This window comes from Microtus oregoni, unplaced genomic scaffold, assembly GCF_018167655.1.
Source record: "Microtus oregoni isolate MIOR12 unplaced genomic scaffold, Mior012 000005F_ref0000423, whole genome shotgun sequence".
NCBI classification, from domain to species: Eukaryota; Metazoa; Chordata; class Mammalia; order Rodentia; family Cricetidae; genus Microtus; species Microtus oregoni.
The window spans coordinates 5,982,521-5,994,839 of NW_024543064.1; positions in this window are offsets into that span (position 1 = coordinate 5,982,521).

Genomic DNA, 12,319 nt, shown 5'->3' on the forward strand with positions numbered 1-12,319 from the left:
GAGGAGCCAGCCCGACTGTGGAGGAGGGAAAGGTGGGTCCCCTGCTGTGGGAGCTCATGAAAGACACTGTCACCAGGCTTGGGTCACCAGGAACTGGCGAGCATCGTGGGTGAAGAGTTTTATGGCCCGTAATAGTTTTCTGTAAATGAAAATTACTTGCCCTTGCCGGGTAATTTAGTTTTATCTGAGTTAATCCAGGAAAGTGTTATTCATATAAACTATGACATACACAAGTCCATGAGTAAGTGTCACCGGAGACTTGAAGAGGCGCTGTTGTCCTCTGAGTTCTGGGATGGCCGCCTGAGGTGGAGGATGTCTCGAGGTTGTCCATGCTGTTTCCAGGTGAAGTTCATGGGACAACAATGGTAGCCCGGGACTCAGAAGTGTTCCCATACTCTTTTCCCCTCCCAGAGTTCATGATGCCGGGGACTCCATGTCCAACGAAAGCAAAGATTCTCCACTTCTCTTGAGTAGACTTACTTCGTCCAGATGCCATGGTTCCAGAGACGGGGTAACTCCAACCCAAGCAGGGATATCCTCCCTTGATTAGATCTCAACCAGGCCTTTGGCAAATTTCCGCAATGCCCAGGAAAGGAGCGAGGAGGCTTCCACTGGACTTCATGTGAACCCAAAGTCCAGCCACGTTCATGGCTATTCTGGGTAGCATGAGCACCCACCACTGCCAAAAGAAAAGTCTCAAAGCAGCCAAAGGCTGCCTTTCTGAATCACTGGAGAACAGAACTCAGCTGAGTGCTAGGGATGGGGCCCAGGGCCTTGTGTGGACCAGGACAGTTCTCGACAGCTGGACTCTTCCCTGCCTTTCAGTGTGAGGGCCAGGCAAGGGCGCTACCACTCCCAGCCCCTCACTGAAGTAGTCTAGACAAGCACCCCACAGCTGAGCCACACCCCAGTCTCTCACTGGGGGAGTCTAGACAAGCACCCCACAGCTGAGCCACACCCCAGTCTCTCACTGGGGGAGTCTAGACAAGCACCCCACAGCTGAGCCACACCCCAGTCTCTGGGGGAATCTAGACAAGCACCCCACAGCTGAGCTACACCCCAGTCTTTCACTGGGAGGGGAGGCAAGAACCTTACAGCCGCATCACACCCCAGACCCTCATTGGAGAGAGGGCTAGGTAAGCGCCCTACAACTGAGCTGGGCCCCCAGCTCTGTCACAAGCAAGTCAAAGGTCCTCCTCCAGGTCTTTGCTGATGGTAACTGAATGTCCAACACATGCTCCCTGCAGTGTAGGACTGTGTATCGGGGGACAGAAGCGACCTCCACCCTGCTATTGCCCCTAAAATAGCCAAAGGAAAATCATGTTTTTGATGGATAAAATGACACCCTAGCCCCACCCTGGCCCTTCATTCCTTGGGGACGGTTAAGCAGATTGCCTCAAGTCTCCAAGGAGAGAATGGAAAACATACATCAGCCGCAGGCTGTGAACCAAGCCGTCCGCCGGACGTTAGCTCACTGGCTGCATCAACTGTACAAATGACTCACGGCCATCATAGAGAGCATAGCAGAGCTGGAGGGCTGGTCGACTGCCCAAGAGCCCTGGCTGTCCCTACAGAGGACCCGGGTTCGGTTCCCAGCACCCACAGTGTGCAGCTCACAATCACTGGGAACTCCAGCTTCAGAGGTTGCTGCCACCCTCATCTGGCCTCCACAGGGATCTACACTTGTGCTGCGTACATCCGGATAAGCAGGCTCTACACGCACATGAAGTAACTGGGCCTGCGGGCATTAGGATCGCAAGCTCATTCTTCCGCGGCACATCCTGCCTCTTGCTCATATATAAGTCTCTAGCTTAACTTCAGTCTTTTCAGAGCGCATCAGTGCACAGACTAGGTTCTCTAAGGAGTCCTCACTAACTATAGGAGCCAGAATTGCACAACGCAGAGAAGACACAGGCTCCAGTCTTTGTCACCCTGAGTTAGATACATTTTTCCAAAGTACAAGAACCCAGGACCAATAGGGACACTGGGCCCATCAAAATTAGGAACTCTTATAGTTTTTAAGATTTTTTAAATTTACTTATTATGTAATTTTTTAAATTTACTTATTATGTAATTTTTTAAATTACTTATTATGTAATTTACATATTATGTGCAGTCTTTTCTGTCTGCGTGTATCCTGCACACCCAAAGAGGGTCAAACACTAAGTGCTGAAAGCATGCCGACTTGTCACCCACCCCCACTGCCTGCCGTTTAGAAACATCACAGCAATAGATGTTTCTACCTATCCATCCACCATCATCCATCCATCATCATCATCATCCATCCATCCATCCATCCACCATCATCATCATCCATCCATCCATCCATCATCATCCATCCATCCATCATCATCATCCATCCATCATCATCATCATCATCCATCCATCCATCATCATCCATCCATCCATCATCATCCATCCATCCATCATCATCATCCATCCATCATCATCATCATAATCATCCATCCATCCATCATCATCATCCATCCATCATCATCATCATAATCATCCATCCATCCATCCATCATCATCCATCCATCCATCATCATCCATCCATCCATCATCATCCATCCATCCATCATCATCCATCCATCCATCATCATCCATCCATCCATCATCATCCATCCATCCATCATCATCCATCCATCCATCATCATCCATCCATCCATCCATCAATCATCATCCATCATCATCCATCCATCATCATCCATCCATCCATCCATCCATCATCATCATCATCCATCCATCATCATCATCCATCCATCATCATCATCCATCCATCCATCATCATCCATCCATCATCATCCATCCATCATCATCCATCCATCCATCATCATCATCCATCCATCCATCATCATCATCTATCCATCCATCCATCATCATCATCCATCCATCATCATCATCCATCCATCATCATCATCATCCATCCATCCATCATCATCATCTATCCATCATCATCATCATCCATCTATCATCATCCATCATCATCATCATCCATCCATCATCATCATCATCCATCCATCCATCCATCATCATCATCTATCCATCATCATCATCCATCTATCATCATCCATCATCATCATCCATCCATCCATCATCATCCATCCATCATCATCCATCCATCCATCATCATCATCCATCCATCATCATCATCCATCCATCCATCATCATCATCATCCATCCATCCATCATCATCATCTACCCATCATCATCATCATCCATCTATCATCATCCATCATCATCATCCATCCATCCATCATCATCATCCATCCATCCATCCATCCATCCATCATCATCATCCATCCATCCATCATCATCATCCATCCATCCATCATCATCATCATCTATCCATCATCATCATCATCCATCTATCATCATCCATCATCATCATCCATCCATCCATCATCATCATCCATCCATCATCATCCATCCATCCATCATCATCATCCATCCATCCATCATCATCCATCCATCCATCATCATCATCCATCCATCCATCATCATCATCTATCCATCCATCCATCATCATCATCATCCATCCATCATCATCCATCCATCATCATCCATCCATCCATCATCATCATCTATCCATCTATCCATCATCATCATCCATCCATCATCATCCATCCATCATCATCCATCCATCATCATCCATCCATCCATCATCATCATCCATCCATCCATCATCATCATCTATCCATCCATCCATCATCATCATCCATCCATCATCATCATCCATCCATCCATCATCATCATCATCCATCCATCCATCATCATCATCATCTATCCATCCATCCATCCATCATCATCCATCCATCATCATCCATCCATCCATCCATCATCATCCATCCATCATCATCCATCCATCATCATCCATCCATCCATCCATCTATCATCTGTCTGTCTGTCTGTCTACCCATCCATTATCCATCCATCCATCATCTATCTAACTGTATATCTACCTGTCTATCTATCTGTCTGTCTGTCTACGTATAATCTATCTATCTGTCTGTCTATTGAAGCAGAGTCTCACTCTGCAATCCAGGTTCTCAATCCTCCTGCCTCAGCCTCTCACCACACACAATTTAGCTCTCTGATTTTAACCTTTCTGGGTGCTTCTGCAGTCTGAGGGAAATCTCCCTCCCTGGAGCCTCTGTGTGTCCCCATGTCTCCCCTGTCATCCCAGCTCAGCCTGTTCCAGTGTGACCTGGTACCATCCGCCCATCCACCCACACAAGACAGTCAGTTTTGCCACTTGAAGTCTGGCTAGGTTCATTGGCAGGGCCTCCGCAGTTGGAATTTTTATAAACGTGTTGTGTTCATAACTTCCGACTTGCCATGGCTTCACCCTCCTCCACAGGTCAGGTGGAAGCAAGCAGTTTATGAAGCTTTCCCCTCTTGCAAGTGGAAAATTGGCAGCCGGGTGATTTAGAAGTGAGTCGGAAAGTCTAGGCTCCACTGGCAGCAATGCCCTTTGGAGGGTGGGGAATGTTTATGAGTTTTGTTTATAAAACGAAGGGAGTTGAGCTGTGTTCATAGGGCTCTGGGCCCCAGACCCCTTCTGACCTTCTAGCCTTCCAGCAAAGGGCAAGAGGTTCAGAGAAGGCTTGAGTCCAGGGAGAAAGCAAAGCCTGGGCAAGGTCACCCTGATTCCGCCCTGATGCTACACCTCCCAGAGTTCCCAGCATTATCCTTTCTAGAATGTTCTGAGATTAGCAGTTCGGCCTCTACAGTAGGGAGTGTGGAGACAGCTTGGTGCAGGCAGGATGACTCTGAGCAGCTCTGCTCCACCCTGAGGACAACGTGGACCAGGTGGGGCCCAGGCACCCAGTTTCTCTGTACACTGGACTTTTCAGAACTGGAGCGCAAAACCAGAGCTAAATCATGTCAGGGTCTGCTCACCAACTCAGCCTGTGTCCAGAGTGTGCCCTTCTAGGCCACAGGAACACCAGCGCACACAAGTGGGCATTTCACAGGCCCCTGTAACTCCAGTCCAGAAAGATCCAGTGCCCTCCACAGGTCTCAGGCTCCTGCATGCACAGAGCCACATAAACCCATTCAGGTGAACAGACACACTGCCTTAGTGGCTATTCTGTTGCTGTGAAGGGACACCATGACCAAGGCAACCCATAAAATAAAGCACTTAGTTGGGGCTGGCTTACAGTTTCTGAAATTTAGTCCATTATCATTATGGCAGGGAGCATGGCGGCAGAAACACGGTGCTGGAGAAGCAGCTGGGAGCTGCTTCCTGATCCACAGGCAGCAGGAAAGAGAGAGATCCTGGGCCTGGCATGCCCACCCTCAGTGACACACCTCCTCTAACAAGGCCATCCCCCCCCCCAGTCCCTCCCGAGCAGTACCACTAACCAGGGACTAAGCATTCAAATAGATGAGCCTATGGAAGCCATTCTCTTTCAAACCTCCACACACACAAACAAATAAAACCAGATCGGAGATGGGATGAGAGCAGACAGGGCCCCAGACTCTTTTGGAATCTTGAAGGACCCAGCACTTCACAACCTAGATGGCTCTAAGAATGACCACAGACTCAGGGATGCTGGTGCCAACCGGAGAGGCGGTCTCTAAAGACAGAGCAGAGACCCGGGCACGCCAGGTCCCTTCCCCTCCCCTAGGAATACCTGGTCTTTCGTGTGTCCCCACTCATTAGGACAGGACAGGCTGAGGCCACAGTCAACCTAAGAAGCTTGATGACTCCCTGCAGCCTGCTCTGCTTTTCCAAAGGTCCTGAGTTCAATTCCCAGCAACCACATGGTGGTTCACAGCCATCTGTAATGAGATCTGGCGCCCTCTTCTGGCCTGCATGCATGCATGCAGACAGAATACTGTACACATAATAAATAAATAAATAAATCTTTAAAAAAATAAGATGGAAAGCAACAGGAAGTTGATATCAACCCTGTGCTCGCACGCACACACACACGATCACTGAAAACACACTAATGGAATCCACTCATGTGTGAGAAACCTTTACCCAGGACCCCAGACTCTTCACTGAGGCAACCAAGATATCCAGGCCAAATGATGGTGTCAGGGCGTGAATGGCGCCGGCCCCTCAGAGCCCAGCTGCTGAGTCTTTGACCCTCAAGGCAATGGAGGCTGAAGTGGGGGTGGGCTTTTCCATGATGGTTGGGGTTTGGGCTATAGGCCTCTTTGAAGCCACAGCCTCTACAGGGGCCAACCCCTGCCAGTAGCCTGTCTGCAAACTTCTAATCCCCAGCTATCCGGACTCCACTAGCCCAAGGAAGTTTACAGACCTCAGGCAGCCAGATTCTGGGGCATCAGAGGGCGACGGGGATGGCATAGCCTTTACCCAGGTTATGGGTGCCTCCTAACTGTGTGTGTCCCTACTCCCCCACATCCTCAGGGCAACAAATGCCTTCCCCTGCAGCCCAGGAGTCAGGGACAGCCTGGCTGCATGTCTATGCTGTGGAATGCCCACCAACCACATGCCATGGAAGGTCCTTCCTCTGAGTCCCTGCCATGCTGATGTTCATCTGTCTACCATGGAGTTGAGGATGCCTCCGGTACTTATCCAAAAAGATGTCCTCGGTGTCTCCCTGAATCCCAAGCCCCCAACCTCTCAGCCACAGCGACTCCTACCTTCCTGGGGAAGCGAATTCTTTGTATTCTTCGTTGTTCAGCAGCAGGGGGCGCTCTCCAGATCTTGGATTGGCCTCCAGAGCCACAGGCCAAAATAACCTTGTGTTCTTAACTCTTGGGAATTCTGTTATAGTAACAACAAGAAGAGATTAGGGAAGATAAGAATAGGTGACCCCAGCCAGCTGTATGGTCCCTGGGAAAATCCATGCAGGCAGAACACTATACATAATAAATAAATGAATTGTTACAAAGAAATGAATTGCCTGTATGTGTTCATTTAGAACGTGTACAACCATGTACACATGCCACCATGTGTGGGGGCTGGAGGACAGCACGTGGGAGTCAGTTCTCTCCTCCCGCCATGTGAGTTCTGGGGATCAAACTCAGGTCAGCAAGACCTTAGCAGTAAGGGCCCTACCCTTTGAGCCACCTCACTAGGCCCCAAAATCATGAATTCTAATTCACAACAATCGCTAAGATAAAAAATGAAGCAATTTGAGTTTTGTGTGCTTTTCAGTGATTGCATGCTTAGAGCTCTGCTTAGCTGATTCAGAACTGTAACCAACTGAGCAAATCGATGGAGCCACCTTAATGCAGTGGGTCTGGTATGGTGATCTCTAACACTGGCTAGGATCCCTCTAGGAATGGTCAACCTGCACCCAGTAAGGCTCTCCCGTAGCCCAGGGACAGTGGTGTGCAGCAAGGCTGGGCATTCCCATTCCTAGTACCCTCAGCTTGCCAGCACCGCTAAGTCCCCAGGGTGTGAGGTGGTCACTGGTTTTGTTGACCCCCACTCTACCTCCCAGCCACAGGTGCTCCACAGACAGTCAATACAGGAATAAAGGACTGGATAGATGGTGGTGGTGCACGCCTTTAATCCCAGCACTCGGGAGGCAGAGGCAGAGGCAGGTGGATCTCTGTGAGTTTGAGGCCAGCCTGGTCTACGGAGCTAGTTCCAGGGCAGCCAGGGCAACATGGAGAAACCTTGCCTCAAAAAAGCAAAAGGCAAACAAGCAACAACAAGCGATAAAGGATCCACACCAAGGACTGAAGTTTGTGCCCACACTGTCTCTGCCACAGGACATTTTCCATAGCACACCATTCCAAGTTCAAAGGTCTCCTCCAACCCTGCCTCTTCTACCCCAACTCTAACGTCCATAAAAAGACCAACACGGTGGCTGGTGTAAGATCTGTTATGAAGAGGTGATTCAATACTGCTCATGCAGAGGACCTCATTCATGCAAACACCCATGCATGTAGGGCAACTTGCACACACTGTAACCTCAGTCCTGGGGATGCATCACCCTCTTGTGGACTGCAGGGGCACACACATGCACATATCTGTACACATATACATATACACATAACTTAAAAATAAAAACAAGGGGTTAGAGATGGCTCAGCAGTTAAGAGAACTTGTTGCTCTTGCAGAGGTGAACTCAGGATCAAGTCCCAACACCCACACGGTGGCTCACAACCACCTGTAACTTCAGTTCAAGGGGATCCGATATCATCTTCTCCCCTCTGTGGGAGCAGGCACACACATTGTGCATACCTATGTATGTATGCATAAAAATAAGAAAAATCCTTAAACTTCTAAAATAAATAAATAGAAACAAATATAAAGAGCGAGCATGAGAGACAATGCGGTCTGAGAAAATTTCAAGCTGTTCTGGGCTTTGCAGGAGAAAGTGTGCTCAACTAAGATGGGGGAGCCTTTTTCAGCCTCAGAGCCAAGGTGAGAAAGGGTTTGCCTTGCAAGGCACAGCGTGGCCGCGACGGTGGGGCTCTGGCGCCACCTAGTGGACACTTGAAGTGTCTGTTCCTACAGCCTGGCTCCTCTGGGTCTCGTTCTTGCTAATGCTGTCACCCATGGTCACTGGGAGTGATCATGGCTCCTGTGAACTTGGGCTGTGTGTGTTGGTGGGCAGGAGCTCCTGGCTGCAGGTAGGTCTCTATGAGCTTCTCAAGATGCTGGAATTTGACTGCTAGCTCGGTCTCCTGGAGTGTCCTAGGTAGGCAGTCCGCCTGGGTTCCTGGGTTTCTCTTCCAAACTTCCTGTGAGCTCTGCGTAACTGAAGTCCTTTTCGTTCCGAGGCTTGTAGGAGACTGCACACAGAGCCAAGGTTCTCTTGACAAATCCAACTCTGATCTTCTGTCTAAACCTATGGAAGAAACAGACATAAAAACCAACAAACAGCAAAACAAAAACAAAAAACCCACCTGGTTAGCAACTGTTCCTGGAAGGGTTAAAAAAAGAAAAAAGGAAGGTTCTCGATTTGGAAGGTTAAAGAAGGGCAAAGGAATTTTTTAAATTCCTTCCTTTCTCAACAATGCCTAGATTTTAAGCCCTTTCTCTCGCTGGACAATCCTATCGTGACTACCGAAAACTGGGTACCCCCTTTCCCTTCTATACAGTCCTCCCCACCTTTGTCTCCTCGGGCACCTGCCACCCCAGATGCATTTCCACTTCTGGAGAGAGGTCCCAGCCTCCCTGTGACAGAATGTGGGATGTCTTCAGGTCCAAATCCTGGGTGTGAAAAGGGTCCTGGGTTTGTAGAAGGCTTGGCCCCACCCCTGGGGAGAGGCAAACTCTCCACAGACATCAGGGAGGTCTCCCAGAGTCAGGGAAAGCCCTTAAAATAAGCTTCTAGGCTGGGGCCGTAGCTCAGTTGGCAGAGTGTTTACCTAACATGCACGAGGCCCTTGGTTCAATCCCCAGACATGATGGCGTCCACCTGTGATCCCAACACTTGGAAAGTAGAGACAGGAAGCTTAGTTACATAGCGAGTTCCAGGCCAGTCTCGATATATGTGACTAGGCTTAATGGTGAACACCAAATCCCTAACCTTCAGAGACAGAGGCTGGAGGATTGCCATGACTTTGAGGTCAGTTTGGGATACACAGTGATACCATGTTTCAAATAAGGTGGTACCCGTCTTTAATCCCAGCACTTTGGAGGCAGAGGTAAGCAGATCTCTGAGTTTGAGGCCAGCCTGATCTACAGACAGTGTTCCAGGACAGCCAGGGCTACACAGAAACCCTGTCTTGAAAAAACAAAATAAAATTAAATAAATATGAATAAGTGAAAAGAGTGTGAAGAGTTGACTTTACAGCTAAGAGTCACTTGAGAAAGGGGACAACTGAAGACCCACCTCCATTAGGAGACAGGGTTTCTCTGTAGTTTTGGAGCCTGTCCTGGAACTCGCTCTGTAGACCAGGCTGGTCTCGAACTCACAGATATCTGCCTGTCCTGTCTCTGCTTCCCAAGTGCTGGGAATTAAAGCCGTGCACCACCACCTGGCATGAGACATTCTCTTGATTGCTGATTGATGTGGAGGGCTCAGCCCACTGTGGGTGGTGCCATCCCTAGGCAGGGTACCTGGGATGTATAAGGAAGGTAGTGGATCAAGGTGGGGGGAGGGGAGTCGATAAACAGTGTCCTCCGTGGTCTCTGCTTCAGTTCCTACCTTTAGGTTCCTACCTCTGGTTCCTGCCTTGGCTTCTCTCCATGGCAGATGGTGTATCATTGAAGCTGAGTAAACCCTTTCCTCTCCGAGTTCTGTTTGGTCATGGTACAGAGAAGCAGCAGAGAAGCGAACCGGGATGTGTTCCTATTTGTCCCTCCTATCCCTATCACCTCTACCCTCATGGCTGTCATCTCCTGTCTAGGCCATGCTTTGATCTTCTGTCTGCTGTACCCACCTGTCCCCACTGCCACCTCTGACCCTCTCCAATTTTCCAGCAAGAACTTTGTCTGAGGTAGGGCGTCTATGGCTGGGAAGAGACACCATGGCCACAGCAACTCTTTTAAGGGAAATATTTAATTGAAGTGGCAGCTTTGTAAATGGAGTTTCTGTCCTGCCCAGTTCTGCAACTGTTCAGTCCCAAAGAAATAAACAGAGACTTGTATTAATTACAAACTGTTTGGCCTTATTAACTAGCCCTTACAACTTAAATTGACCCATAATTCTTGTCTATGTTTAGCCATGTGGCTTGGTACCTTTTCTCAGTGAGGCATTCTCACCTTGCTTCCTCTGCGTCTGGCTGGTGACTGCATCTCTGCCTTTCCTCTTCCCAGAATTCTCTTAGTCTGGTTACCCCACCTATACTTCCTGCCTGGCTACTGGCCAACCAGCATTTTATTAAACCAATATGAGTGACAAATCTTTACAGTGTACAAGAGCATTATCCCACAGCACAGCTTACAGTTTCAGAAGTTCAGTCCAATATCATCATGGCAGTGGGGTGGCGTGTGGGAAGACATGGTGCTGGCTACATCTTGAGCATAAGGCCACAGGAAGTGGATTCAGTGTCACACTGAGGGAAACTTGAGCAAGAGACCTCAAAGCCCGCCCCCACAGTGACACACTTCCTCCAACAAGACCACACCCACTCGAACAAAGTCACACCTCCTGATAGTGCCACTCCCTTTGGGAGTTGTTTTCTTTAAAGCCACAGCTTCATGATCTTTGCAGAACAGGAATATAATTTGTTTCACAAGTGCCCACCCCCACCCCATGAGCCCCACCCCTAGCCTCTCCCTGTTCTTAGAAAAGAACAACAGGATTTATAGCTCAGTGACAGTGTTCAACCTAGCATCCAAGAGACCCTGGGGTCCAAGCCCAGCACTACAAAAAAAAAAAAAAATCACACTACTTAAACCAGCATAGTAGCATGAAACTGTTGAGTTCAAGGCCAGCTTAGGCTGTGTAACAATGAAAAGAAAGAAGGAAGAGAGGAGAGGAGGGAAGGAGGGAGAGAGGGAGGGAGGGAGAGAGAGGAGGAACAGCAAGAGTCCTGGGTCCAAGGGCCCCTGCAGCTTGTCCCTTGGTCTCTGTGCAGTCTCTCTAGCTCTGTGCTCACCAGACTCTGCCCTGCCCACAGATCCGCCACCTGACCCTTCCAAGGACTTCTGGGCCTAAGTGTGTCCCTCAAGTATCACTTCTTCAAGAAGCCCTCACCCCAGACCCCACTGCACGCATATCCCTCTGAACCAACTGTACAGCTGCTCACTATAGGTGTGACGTCCTTTGCGTTACAGCAGTTTGGTCTCCCATCCCCAGCATCTCTGCACTCACTCTCCCTGTGCCTGCTGGGACCTCTCTCCAGATGTCGGAGCCGGCCCTTCACTTCCACATCTTTCTTCAAGCATCACTGCATCACCAACCCAACTCCAACTTGCAGCCTCTCTCCCTCTCCCAGCCCCAGATTCCCTTCCTCAGTTCCATGCTCCCTCACTGCTTTCTCATCCACTGGAATTGATGTGACCGTCCGTTACTATTGATGGCCAACCTCGTGGGACCCAGATCCTCCTGAGAGAATTCTCTAGGCATGCTATGCGGGGGTTCCTAGGCTAGCCAGGTTCATTAACTGGGGAAGAACCCACCTTGAATGTGGACAGCACCGTCCCATGGCTGAGGTCCTGGACTGCGTATAAAGGAGAAAGCGAGCTGGACATCAGAGTCTGTCATTCTCCACTTCCTGGTGTGGCTGTGGGGTGAGCCGCTGATCGCGCTTCTGCACCCTCTGGACCCTGAGGCTTCCCTTGGTGTTCTCATGGCTTAGTCACAGTATGGGGGAGGTCAGAGGACAACTTAATTGCGTTGAGTCTCCTCTTGCACCTTTAGTGCGTTCCAGGGACTAACTCAGATCTCCAGATTTGCTCGGCAAGCGCCTTTGCTGCGGAGCATCTCCC